The sequence below is a fragment of the Drosophila biarmipes genome, unplaced genomic scaffold (genome assembly GCF_025231255.1).
Source record: "Drosophila biarmipes strain raj3 unplaced genomic scaffold, RU_DBia_V1.1 ptg000005l, whole genome shotgun sequence".
Taxonomy (NCBI): Eukaryota; Metazoa; Arthropoda; class Insecta; order Diptera; family Drosophilidae; genus Drosophila; species Drosophila biarmipes.
This window is the reverse complement of record NW_026114527.1, coordinates 5,367,414-5,379,756: the sequence shown is the minus strand read 5'-3', so window position 1 is coordinate 5,379,756 and position 12,343 is coordinate 5,367,414. Positions and strand designations below refer to the sequence as shown.

The window sequence follows — 12,343 nt, the reverse complement described above, 5'->3', positions numbered from 1 at the left end:
AAAACATTTGAGTTCGCGAGGAAGATACATAAAACAAATAGAGAAGAGGCACAAATGAGAATAGAGGCACAACTAAAAATTAAGCGAATGAGTTAAAATATTAGTTTTTAATATCTGGATAAAAGTTTAAATGTCATTAAATGATAATAGTTATTATATGAACGCGAAAGGGCTCGTGCAGACAAACATTTGCTGAACATGGTGGCAAATTTAAAGGATACAAATTTCGTGTTAGTCTAACAGGAACATTGAATGTTAGGCGGTTTAAAAGATCTGCAGAATCAATGTCTTATAGGATTTTGTATAAAAATAGTACCAAGCATTGTTCTACGATTTACAAGTGCCGGGAAATTTAGCAATTGTAATCTACTCTGGTACGAAGGAAGCCTTAAGCTTTGATACCAAAATTGTATCAGTGATCACATATTATAATGTTCTGCTGAACGCAGCGCATGATATCGGGAAACTTTTGAAAATGAAAGAAGTCGAATATATGGTTCAGTGTTCTTAATTTGAGACTTATTAATATCCGAACCGCTTTTGGAAAGCTAAGGCGGTCTGTGCAGATAGATTTTCTGATGTTCCGAATTTGATAGGAGAGCATCAGGCAGATCCGGAAAGCCCGAAAAACAGTCCAATTGAACTTGGAGGTGACCCAGTCTTTAATGGAAGCCGGGTTTGGTGTGTTCTGCAAAGATGTCCGGACAAATATTAAATATCTTTGTAAAAAGTACAGGGTACGTATATGCTCGCAACAATATATTATAAATTCTCCCCACCACAGTATACCTTGCAGACAGGAATGAAATAAAATGGCTCCAACTCTTTCCTAAGCGCATACTGTATCCTCTACATGGACTCTAACAGATTTATTTTTGTGGTTTTAAAATAACTAACTAGATGTATTTCTTACAGATACCAGGAAGCTAACAAAATTATAGACCATATTGAGCAAACTGTTCCTATGGCTGCAGACATGGATGTTCGGGTAAGTCACGTGCAGTCTGTTGCCAAGTATGATTTATAGCGCTGTTGTGATATATGGGAAATGGTGGATGTGCTTTGTAGGAATAAGAATTTCACATTTTTCAACCGTTTGTAGCGGATGGACTCGATAGGAAGGGTACTAACTCCAAATTAACTCCAATTTACCTCTTTCAATGTCCTATGGTTGGCTAGCGGCCTTCGTCGATGGGAGTACTAGATTTAAATACGCCATAAGCTTTTGTGATGCAATTCAAGGATTTGAAACCCAAACAAAGCTTTTTTTTTATTAAACGATAGGTATTAACGAATTCTGTATAATGCAGTTATTCCTATTATAGCTAAAAACTGTGAGCGCCTTTGTTTTGGTTGGTTTATGGGCGCTTGAGAAGACGTGTCACCTTGCAGAATTAAAATAGCACTGCGCAAAAATCTTTAGCATCTGCATGCTCTGCTGCTCAACTTTCTTGCCTTTACAATATTCAAGATATCAACGCTTATATGGACTGAAATAAAGTCGGATAGTATAGGGTCGGCAACGATTGGGATACCAGGAATCTCTGAATTGAGACACAGGTAGCTAAGGTCCAGAGGGCATCACACGGCTAGGTCAATACGATCTGTCTCGTCCTGTCAAACAAATATTCTTTCTGACGAGTCTAGTAATTCTCTAAGAATGAGGAGTAAAGGGGTCAAGGCGATCTGTCTCGTCTTGTCAATCAAATATATTTTTTGACGAGTCTAGTATACCCTCTTTCTCTAAGAATGAAGGGTAAACAATAAAGATAATAGATTATTTTGGCAAGTATCTTGTGGGTAGTTGTATGACACAGGCGTGCCACATGCATCAAGGGAACCAGCGGGGCAGTAGCAATAGGTAGAACTTTAATCGGAAGCTGCGCGTAAAGGATAAGTCAAACAAGAGCCACAGATTTTGAACCCACAGTGGACAGATTTAGCGGGCTATGCCCAAAAGGGAAGTAACGGTTCCTGGAGGCCCTATATAAAGCCGCAGGGCGATGGCAGTCGATCAGAAGGAATCGAACCATCAAGAATAGTCAAGATTTTAAAGCAAACAGTAAGTGGGAGCTTAGAAGGAGCAAGATCGCTACGTTGAAAAGTTCGGGATTGAAAAGTGAAAACTAGGCAGGTCCTGGCCGCCATGCAACGTGGATTGCGCGGGTGATCTATTTTCGGTCAAACTACAAATAAGACTAGTGAAAATCTTAGCCGATCTGAATTCTTGCTTCTAGAAAAATGTGGAGCTTTTAGGTGATTCGGTTTTTGCACAGTTATTGTTTTTATTTTAGTTAAGCCTAGTACTCACATCGACAAAAAGCGCGAGAGAGCTAAAGCCAGAAACCCGGCTAACACTTTTTATCGGGTCTGTTTTTCTGCGTTACCAAATTTAGGGAAGAGGTATTTTCATTTTAATGGAGAATAACAAAAATACCGCAAAAGAAACCCCCAGGAGGTGAAAACGGACGCCCAGTCCAAGCCGTTTATCATTATTGTGGGACTTGACCAACCGGAAGCAATACCATAACAGAAGAATTTTTAGCGGAACAACGATCTCCGAACTCTATCGACACCAGCTTCTTGGTAGATAATGTGGAGCTAAAGGTTTCTTTAGGGAGGAGGTAATAGGGCCGCCTGCTAAGTGACACCTGGAGCCAGTTGTAGACATTGCCAGGATTCTAGGTGCCTTCCAGCAGTATCAACCGTAGAACTCCGTTTCCATCCGTGGGAATTGGAACCATCTACCATCTATTGCACGGATTATGTGGCAAAGTTCGCTAAACTAGACGGAAGCCATAACTACTTATTATTAACAAAAATAAAAAGATTGCCATGAACATTTTTTATTTAAGTTTTTTTGTGGACCAACTTTTTAATTGTTCCAACTTTTCTCAGCCTAACAGTAAGACCACGCTACATGCATTGCGGATGAGTTTTAAAATGTTTGGCCACTCTGCAGGGTTTGTCTGGTGAAACTCTTAGCCGATCTGTGTCCAAGGCTTTAAGGTGCGCGCACATTGGGTTGGTGCGGTGCGGCGTAGCATGACGCTGAGCTGAGCGCCACCGCGAAGTCGTCAGGGCCAATGTACTGTAGTCAATACATTCGATTACTTGGAACTTTTGTGTTTTCTTTTTTCTTGAAATTCATTTTCTTTATATTGCTTTATTAGAATCGTGAAACACTAAGTATCAATTCCATTCTACTGTGCAAGTTCTACACACAATAAAGTAGTTTTTAGCGTTTCTTTGTTATAAACATTCCGACACAACAAGATATGCTTCTTCGAGCTTTCACGCGGTGACGCACTGCGTCGCACCTAGCCGACTCGTTAGCTTGCGGGCTTCCATTTAATTATATGCAGACTTCTTTAGGCTTTAAAAACAACGACATGCCTTTTATTTGTTCTAATATTTTTTTAGCTTATCCGATTTCCGCGCTGAAAAACAGAACTGAGAGAAGTGGTCTATAGTCTTCCCAAAGAGATCCATCCACCAACCACCGGAAAGTTCATAACGTTTTGCCGTTCCGAAAATTTCCCATATTGTTTCCCATCTAAATTGCACGAATTGTTTTGCGTAATAGTTAGTCGATGTCTTTTCGGTGCGACTCAGTTCACTTTCTTGACCGTAAAAATTTGAACATTGGCCGCGGTCAATTACTCAACAAACTAATGCATCAGTAATCAGAGATCAAGTTTATCGATGTCGAAAAAAAAAAAAATCTGTTCATCAATACTTGCCTCATCGATATACGAAAGGAGCAATGTAACATGTATCACAAAAAGGTAGCGAAATATTTTTATGCTCCTTTTTTACTGATCATACTCACGCATTTTTGCTTCATGATTAGTAATCATGTGCGTTCAGCAAATCTATCGTAAAAATTTTATCAGTGATCAGATATCATAATGTTCTGCTGAACGCAGCGCATGATGTCCGCTAAGGCGGTCTGTGCAGTTAGATTTTCTGCTGATCCGAATTTGCAGGAGAGCATCAGGCAGATCGAAAAGCCCGATAAACAGTCCAATTGAACTTGGGGTGACCCAGACAAATATTAAATACCTTTGTAAAAAGTACAGGGTACGTATATGCTCGCAACAATATATTATAAATTCTCCCCACCACAGTATACCTTGCAGACAGGAAAGAAATAAAATGGCTCCACCTCTTTCCTAAGCGCATACTGTATCCTCTACATGGACTCTAATAGATTTATTTTTGTGGTAGATGTATTTCTTACAGATACCAGGAAGCTAACAAAATTATAGACCATATTGAGCAAACTGTTCCTATGGCTGCAGACATGGATGTTCGGGTAAGTCACGTGCAGTCTGTTGCCAAGTATGATTTATAGCGCTGTTGTGATAGATGGGAAATGGTGGATGTGCTCGGTAGGAATAAGAATTTCACATTTTTCAACCGTTTGTAGCGGATGGACTCGATAGGAAGGGTACTAACTCCAAATTAACTCCAATTTACCTCTTTCGATGTCCTATGGTTGGCTAGCGGCCTTCGTCGATGGGAGAACTAGATTTAAATACGCCATAAGCTTTTGTGATGCACTTCAAGGATTTAAAACCCAAACAAAGCTTTTATTTTATTAAACGATAGGTATTGACGAATTCTGTATAATGCAGTTATTCCTATTATAGCTAAAAACTGTGAGCGCCTTTGTTTTGGTTGGTTTATGGGCGCTTGAGAAGACGTGCCACCTTGCAGAATTAAATTAGCACTGCGCAAAAATCCTTAGCATCTGCATGCTCTGCTGCTCAACTTTCTTGCCTTTACAACGTTCAAGATATCAACGCTTATTTGCTGCTCAGCTTTCCTGCCTTTACAATATTCAAGATATCAACGCTTATATGGACTGAAATAAAGTCGGATAGTATAGGGTCGGCAACGATTGGGATACCAGGAATCTCTGAATTGAGACACAGGTAGCTAAGGTCCAGAGGGCATCACACGGCTAGGTCAATGCGATGTGTCTCGTCCTGTCAAACAAATATACTTTCTGACGAGTCTAGTAATTCTCTAAGAATGAGGAGTAAAGGGGTCAAGGCGATCTGTCTCGTCTTGTCAATCAAATATACTTTTTGACGAGTCTAGTATACCCTCTTTCTCTAAGAATGAAGGGTAAACAATAAAGATAATAGATTATTTTGGCAAGTATCTCGTGGGTAGTTGAAAGACACAGGCGTGCCACATGCATCAAGGGAACCAGCGAGGCAGTAGCAATAGGTAGAACTTTAATCGGAAGCTGCGCGTAAAGGATAAGTCAAACAAGAGCCACATATTTTGAACCCACAGTGGACAGATTTAGCGGGCTATGCCCAAAAGGGAAATAACGGTTCCTGGAGGCCCTATATAAAGCCGCAGGGCGATGGCAGTCGATCAGAAGGAATCGAACCATCAAGAATAGACAAGATTTTAAAGCAAAGAGTAAGTGGGAGCTTAGAAGGAGCAAGATCGCTACGTTGAAAAGTTCGGGATTGAAAAGTGAAAACTAAGCAGGTCCTGGCCGCCATGCAACGTGGATTGCGCGGGTGATCTATTTTCGGTCAAACTACAAATATGACTAGTGAAAATCTTAGCCGATCTGAATTCTTGCTTCTAGAAAAATGTGGAGCTTTTAGGTGATTCGGTTTTTGCACAGTTATTGTTTTTATTTTGTTTAACTTTACAATATTCTTGCGACAAAAATATAGTTTTTGGTTGATATTGACACATTTATGATCTAAAGCCTAGTACTTAAATTGGCTAAAAGTTTTATTAGTCGAAAATCTTACTCTTTGTACTGCGACTGAAGTTTTTAAAATTCACCCGCAATACATGAAGCACGGTCTTAATATCAAGAAGCCGGGTTGGTTTACGAAAGGATATAATATTACTTGCAGCATTTAAGACTGCTTGTCCACAAAGAAATTAAAAAATAAATGGACTATCAACGGATGCTTGTGTAAATTAGAAGTTTAAAGAATTCTGCTCATATAGCTCCGATTTCCTTTATAACTGCATGTGACTGGAATAAGTAGGAGCCGGTTTTCAGGGAGCGTAGACCCACTTGGCAAGTTCCTTTTTACTAAGGGGCTCTAGTGGACTTCCCCAAACACTTTTAGTATTTTGGGAATTTTTCCTGTTCTAGTTTTTTGATTTGAATTTTTTGTTTGAACAAAGCATCTGCACGAACACACTCAAAGTTTAAATTTGGTTAAGCCTAGTACTCACATCGACAAAAACCGCGAGAGAGCTAAAGCCAGAAGCCCGGCTAACACTTTTCATCGGGTCTGTATTTCAGCGTTACCAAATTTAGGGAAGAGGTATTTTCATTTTAATGGAGAATAACAAAAATACCCAGGAGGTGAAAACGGACGCCTAGTCCAAGCCGTTTATCATTATTGTGGGACTTGACCAACCGGAAGCAATACCATAACAGAAGAATTTTTAGCGGAACAACGATCTCCGAACTCTATCACCACCAGCTTCTTGGTAGATAATGTGGAGCTGAAGGCTTCTTTAGGGAGGAGGTAATAGGGCCGCCTGCTAAGTGACACCTGGAGCCAACTGTAGACATTGCCAGGATGCTAGGTGCCTTCCAGCAGTATCAATCGTAGAACTACGTTTCCATCCGTGGGAATTGGAACCATCTACCATCAATTGCACGGATTATGTGGCGAAGAATTCGCTAAACTTGACGGAAGCCTTAACTACTTATTATTAACATAAATAAAAAGATTGCCATGAACATTTTTTATTTACATTTTTTTGTGGACCAACTTTTTAATTGTTCCAACTTTTCGCGGCCTAACAGTTAGACCACGCTACATGCATTGCGGATTAGTTTTAAAATGTTTGGCCACTCTGCAGGGAATACGTTTTTTGGTCTGGTGAAACTCTTAGCCGATCTGTGTCCAAGGCTCCAAGGTGCGCGCATATTGGGTCGGTGCGGTGCGGCGTAGCATGATGCTGGGCTGAACGCCACCGCGAAGTCGTCAGGGCGAATGTAATGTAGTTAATACATTCGATTACTTGGAATTTTTGTGTTTTCTTTTTTCTTGAAATTCATTTTCTTTATATTGCTTTATTAGAATCGTAAAACACTAATTGTCAATTCCATTCTACTGTGCAAGTTCTACAATTGAAAAATGTTCAGCTCATCAGACAATGAAGTAGTTTTTAGCGTTTCTTTGTTATAAAGATACCGACACTACAAGATTTGCTTCTTTGAGCATTCACGCGGTGACGCACTGCGTGGCACCAAGATGGCGCGTTAGTGTGCGGGATTCCATTTAATTATATGCAGACTTCTCTAGGCTTTAAAAACAACGACGTGCCTATTATTTGTTCTAATATTTTTTTAGCTTATCCAATTTCCGCGCTGAAAAACAGAACTGAGAGAAGTGGTCTATAGTCTTCCCAAAGAGATCTATCCACCAACCACCGGAAAGTTCATAACGTTTTGCCGTTCTGAAAATTTCCCATATTGTTTCCCATCTAAATTGCACGAATTGTTTTGCGTAATAGTTAGTCGATGTCTTTTCGGTGCGACTCAGTTCACTTTCTTGACCGTGAAAATTTGAACATTGGCCGCGGTCAGCAAAGCAACATGATTACTGATTACTGATGCACCTCAACAAACTAATGCATCAGTAATCAGAGATCAAGTTTATCGATGTCGAAAAAATAAAAGTATCTGCTCATCAATACTTGCCTCATCGATATACGAAAGGAGCAATGTAACATGTATCACAAAAAGGTAGCGAAATATTTTTATGCTCCTTTTTTACTGATCATACTCACGCATTTTTGCTTCATGATTAGTAATCATGTGCGTTCAGCAAATCTATCGTAAAAATTTTATCAGTGATCAGATATCATAATGTTCTGCTGAACGCAGCGCATGATGTCCGCTAAGGCGGTCTGTGCAGTTAGATTTTCTGCTGATCCGAATTTGGAGGAGAGCATCAGGCAGATCGGAAAGCCCGAAAAACAGTCCAATTGAACTTGGGGTGATCCAGTCTTTAATGGAAGCCGGGTTTGGTGTGTTCTGCAAAGATGTCCAGGCAAATATTGAAAACCTTTGTAAAAAGTACGGGGTACTTTGTAGCGCTTGCTTTAGCAGAAGCGGCTCCATCTGTGTTTCATAGAGACACAGGGGTGGCGCCATCTAGCATTCATGCGCAGAGAGGTTTTGCTGCAGTTTTCGGAATGAGTGAGAGCAACAGGGGCAAATGTCAGGCTTTCTCAAGACTAGTTTTTCACCTCATACTCCGGGATTTGGGTTACCGCCTGAATTGTGGCGTCAAAGTCGGTCTTTTCCGTTTCGGCAGCCTAAGCAAGCAGAAGGTAAATTTTCTTTACGAGTGTAATCCGCAAAAGTTTAGCGCGGGTGACTTGATCAGCCTGTTCATGTTGCCGAGACACCGGAAGGGAAAAAAGGAAAAGGAAATACATATTTAGGAAATTAATTACGGATTGGGGTGAGTTCTGGTCGTTATCGCAAGGTTTGAGGTCGAGTAAGTAATGTTGAGCTTATTCGGCAGCTACTAGCCGGCCTGCGCGGCCGCCGTGTATTCGCTCAGACCTAAGGAGGTCATCCCCTATGGTATAGCCGGACAAGCTGCTCAGAAGCCTACGTCGAGGAGCGGAAAAGTTCCCAGTTCCGGGCCCCGCCGGCAGCATTGCTGTTGGGGCGATAGGAAAAATCCCGACCTACATCACCATTTTCGTCTCCTAGCTTATAAATAAAAGCTTTAGCTTGGGCATCGTTCGTCGTTTAAGCGAGAGCCAAGGGCGGTATTTCGATCGCGCTGTAAGACGTTCGGTCCGTCGCGGAACCGCGGCGGAGTTTTTCTTCAAGAACCGTGAATTTGCACCGTAAAAAGCCGTAGAACTAAAATAAAGTTCAAAGGGGGGAATCTATAGAGTTAAGCCCTCCATCGGTTTTGTGACCCCGCCCAGGTGAAGCAGTTTTGAGAGAATTTGCGAGCCCTTACATTCGGACCTAACCTCCAGAGAGTATGAAAATTTGTTAAAGACCTGCCAAGGGAAAACGATTGTTATGCAACAAGTTGGGTTAAGTGTAATGTTTAATGTAAAAGAATTTGTTTGTTGATTGATGGCGAAGCGATTTAAAAATCGGGCAAGGAGGCAGAGTCGGCGTCCGTTGTTTTTTTTTGTGCAGTGCATTCTGGTCGTGTAAATCAAATCATTTTGAGTTTATCATTATCCATATATTTTCCCGCAGCCAGCCACTAGCATCTTCGGTGAAAGCGCTTTCTTCGTTGGATGTTCTGTGAGCGGTGAGTGCCAAAATTTTTATATTTGAAAAAAAAAAACAGAAAATAAACTCAAGACGATGTAAAGAGAAAAGAAAGGAAAAAAAAAATTAATTACACTTTACCTACAGTCAAAAAATCGTGATGACAAATCCTCTCCTTGTGATTTTTTTTGTTGACAGTTTTATTCTTCTTGATTACTTGTTTCTTACCCCTTTGCATTATAAAGTCATAAAGTAAATTTAAATTGAATTTCCGCCGCATAATCACAATTTCATTTAAAATTATGCTCATTTAACTAAATCGCATCATTATATACTCTTGCATGCTTAGATTTAAGATATGTATTCTCTTTGTTTAATCTTTTTAGCTGGTAATAAATTTTTGTAATGTGCTAAATTATCAATTTGTTGCCGCAGCTAGAATGATTCCCCGATAGGGTAGCTCGTATAGATGGGGTCGTTCGGACGTGTGGGAGAGAACGGCCAATGGTTGGGTGGGCATGATAGAGCCTCGGAAACATCCAACGAGGTGAATTTGAGACTCGGCTAGGGTATTAGGGGTATTTTAGACTTTCCTTTCGATTTTATATGGTGCTGCTCATTTCCGAATTCAGCTTGTCTAGCACGCGAAGTTAGATTTCAATTATCGTTACCAAATAGGCACTTCATGGGGTCAGGCCTTTTTCATCCACTTCCACAGCCGACAAGCAGCCAGCCGAATAGACCCGCGTGCGCTTGACCACCACGGTACCACCTCCGCCTGAAGTTAATTTGAATGTGGCGACTCGTTACAACTTATATATATTAAATTCACCCCACGATAGTATACCTTGCAGGCAGGAAAGAAATAAAATGGGTCCAACCGGCGGGGCTGCTTTCATGTTGTATTAATAGTACTTTCTACACTCTTTCATAATCCTCTACATGGACTCTAACAGATTTATATATGTCGTGTTAAAATAACTAACAAAATGTATTTATTGCCAGGGAGTAAACAAAATTATATATGATGGAATTGGCCCAACGATACAACCACGTGCTTGTTACGCGCGGGGCCCTATTATCAATTTGGGCAAAACATTTGAGTCCGCGAGGAAGATACATAAAACAAATAGAGAAGAGGCACAAATGAAAATAGAGGCACAACTAAAAATTAAACGAATGAGTTAAAATATTAGTTTTTAATATCTGGATAGAAGTTTAAATGTCATTAAATGATAATAGTTATTATATGAACGCGAAAGGGATCGTGCAGACAAACATTTGCTGAACATGGTGGCAAATTTAAAGGATACAAATTTCGTGTTAGTCTAACAGGAACATTGAATGTTAGGCGGTTTAAAAGATCTGCAGAATCAATGTCTTATAGGATTTTGTATAAAAATAATACCAAGGATTGTTCTACGATTTACAAGTGCCGGGAAATTTAGCAATTGTAATCTACTCTGGTACGAAGGAAGCCTTAAGCTTTGATACCAAAATTGTATCAGTGATCACATATTATAATGTTCTGCTGAACGCAGCGCATGATATCGGGAAACTTTTGAAAATGAAAGAAGTCGAATATATGGTTCAGTGTTCTTAATTTGAGACTTATTAATATCCGAACCGCTTTTGGAAAGCTAAGGCGGTCTGTGCAGATAGATTTTCTGATGTTCCGAATTTGATAGGAGAGCATCAGGCAGATCCGGAAAGCCCGAAAAACAGTCCAATTGAACTTGGAGGTGACCCAGTCTTTAATGGAAGCCGGGTTTGGTGTGTTCTGCAAAGATGTCCGGACAAATATTAAATATCTTTGTAAAAAGTACTGGGTACGTATATGCTCGCAACAATATATTATAAATTCTCCCCACCACAGTATACCTTGCAGACAGGAATGAAATAAAATGGCTCCAACTCTTTCCTAAGCGCATACTGTATCCTCTACATGGACTCTAACAGATTTATTTTTGTGGTTTTAAAATAACTAACTAGATGTATTTCTTACAGATACCAGGAAGCTAACAAAATTATAGACCATATTGAGCAAACTGTTCCTATGGCTGCAGACATGGATGTTCGGGTAAGTCACGTGCAGTCTGTTGCCAAGTATGATTTATAGCGCTGTTGTGATATATGGGAAATGGTGGATGTGCTTTGTAGGAATAAGAATTTCACATTTTTCAACCGTTTGTAGCGGATGGACTCGATAGGAAGGGTACTAACTCCAAATTAACTCCAATTTACCTCTTTCAATGTCCTATGGTTGGCTAGCGGCCTTCGTCGATGGGAGTACTAGATTTAAATACGCCATAAGCTTTTGTGATGCAATTCAAGGATTTGAAACCCAAACAAAGCTTTTTTTTATTAAACGATAGGTATTAACGAATTCTGTATAATGCAGTTATTCCTATTATAGCTAAAAACTGTGAGCGCCTTTGTTTTGGTTGGTTTATGGGCGCTTGAGAAGACGTGCCACCTTGCAGAATTAAAATAGCACTGCGCAAAAATCTTTAGCATCTGCATGCTCTGCTGCTCAACTTTCTTGCCTTTACAATATTCAAGATATCAACGCTTATATGGACTGAAATAAAGTCGGATAGTATAGGGTCGGCAACGATTGGGATACCAGGAATCTCTGAATTGAGACACAGGTAGCTAAGGTCCAGAGGGCATCACACGGCTAGGTCAATACGATCTGTCTCGTCCTGTCAAACAAATATTCTTTCTGACGAGTCTAGTAATTCTCTAAGAATGAGGAGTAAAGGGGTCAAGGCGATCTGTCTCGTCTTGTCAATCAAATATACTTTTTGACGAGTCTAGTATACCCTCTTTCTCTAAGAATGAAGGGTAAACAATAAAGATAATAGATTATTTTGGCAAGTATCTTGTGGGTAGTTGTATGACACAGGCGTGCCACATGCATCAAGGGAACCAGCGGGGCAGTAGCAATAGGTAGAACTTTAATCGGAAGCTGCGCGTAAAGGATAAGTCAAACAAGAGCCACAGATTTTGAACCCACAGTGGACAGATTTAGCGGGCTATGCCCAAAAGGGAAATAACGGTTCCTGGAGGCCCTATATA

The 12,343-nt window shown here is 40.3% G+C and overlaps 1 protein-coding gene across 46 annotated transcripts in view; it reads right to left on the bottom strand.

The window, feature by feature from the left end:
- LOC108035740 (zinc finger protein ubi-d4 B) overlaps nucleotides 1-12,343 on the bottom strand; it is a 156,202-nt gene that overhangs the window by 19,357 nt on the left and 124,502 nt on the right. The gene's annotated exons all lie outside the window — the stretch shown is intronic.